Here is a 1,669-nt window from a genome sequence, read left to right on the forward strand (position 1 = left end):
TGGCTCGCTTGGCCGAGGTTGGCTGCGCCTCGTTTCCCGCTCCCGACCTGTGTTGCCAGAGTTGTGTCCGTATCGAAAGGGCAGCGGGGGACATGCAGTGGGGCGTGTGGCCTCGCCTCTCGGCTTCGCTTGCTTGCCTGCGAAGGGGGGCTCGGTGACGGGAGTGTCCGGCCCTGCCGTGTGTTGTTGAAGTCGTCCCCCTTCCTCGGCCCTAAGCCGGGGACCCGCGTGTAGCGGGCAGAATTTTTCCGGGGCGGCGGTCGGCCGCGGTGGCCGGCCGTGTCCCCCCCCCCAGGACGGACCCCGCAACCCAACAGAGAGCGAGCGAGCGAGTGAGCCCCCGAGAGTGTGTCGTGGGCGGGGCGGCGGCGCCTCGCCCTTTCTCGGTATCGGCCGGGCGCGATCGAGGCACCGTGCCGGGGCGGCCCGTGGTGTCTGGCCTGCCCCGGCTGCCGTGGTTGCCGTTGCCGGCGGGGGCTGGGTTTTGCGAGCGGCTCCGTTCTTTTTTATTAAAGCGTGCCGGTGTGCGGGGCAGTGTGGGGGTGCCCGCCCGGCCTCCGTTCTTTTTCTCTCGCGGCCCTAAGCCGCGGCACCGAGAAGCGCGCGCTGACGAAGGGTCACGGGCCGCCACCGAAGCGAAAGCGAAAGGCGAGAGAGAAGGGCTGGCTGTGTTGGCGAGTGAGAAAAGAGACCGTATGTCCGGTGGTTGGAGGGGTTTTACGGGAGGAGTTGAGAGGCGCGTTCTCGCCCCCACCCCTGGCTCGTGACCCCCGTGGCTAGCACGGGTCGTGCGACGCATGGCGTGCTTTTTTTTTTAGTTTTTTTTTTGGTGCGGTGGCTTGCCCTTCCCCCCGGCTTTTTTTCCGGGTGGGAAGCCGATCGCTGCGAGGCGGGCGAAAGCCGGTGGCCCGCGGCGTGGTCGGTGGCAGCTGCTCCGTTTTCCGTTGTCTTGCGGCCCGCGGGCGGGTGGCGGCACCCCCCGCTCTCTTCCTCTGCTGCGTGATCGATCCCGAAGGTTGCAAGCGGCCCGCCGGCGTCGGGGGCCTAGGGAGCGTCGGGGAGGCTCGGCGGCGCCAAGGGAGGGCCTCTCGGGGACGTGTCCCGCTCGCACGCATGTTGGAGCCCTGCTCCGTTGCCGTTGTCCCAGGAACCCGCGGCCGCGGGGGCTCCCCGTTGCCCCGCGGCTGCTTTTCTTTCTGTCCCCGTCCGATCGATGAGGCTTTTCGGGTCGCGTCGGAAAGGGCCCCCGGCGGGCCGGCTCCTCCGGGCGAAGTCTCGGTGGTGTCCGGTCCCTCGAGCAGGGCGGTCTCCTGTCCAATTCGCTTCCCGTCGCAGGCGAGGTGTCGCTCCTTCCGCTTGCCGGGGAAGGAACATCTTTACCGTCCCAGGCTGTGTGATGGCCGCGTGGCCCCGTGAGCACTCAAGGTGTCCTTAAAACCACGCGAGGTGCCGGCGCTGGCCCTGGTCCGAGTTTAGCGTCCCGTGGGTGCCGGCCGCGAGCAGCACCGGGCGGCGGTGCGGCTCGAGCTTGAGCCGAGAGAAAACGAAACCAAACCCCCCCCCCCTCGAGAGCGAGAGAGAGTGAGAGGGCTGACGAGAACCGATGGCGGGGCCGGGGGAGCACGGACGGGGGAAAAGAGCCCGTTCCGCGCGCGCACCGCGCACGGCG

This window comes from Sturnus vulgaris, unplaced genomic scaffold (assembly GCF_052056855.1).
Source record: "Sturnus vulgaris isolate bStuVul1 unplaced genomic scaffold, bStuVul1.hap1 Scaffold_156, whole genome shotgun sequence".
Taxonomy (NCBI): domain Eukaryota; kingdom Metazoa; phylum Chordata; class Aves; order Passeriformes; family Sturnidae; genus Sturnus; species Sturnus vulgaris.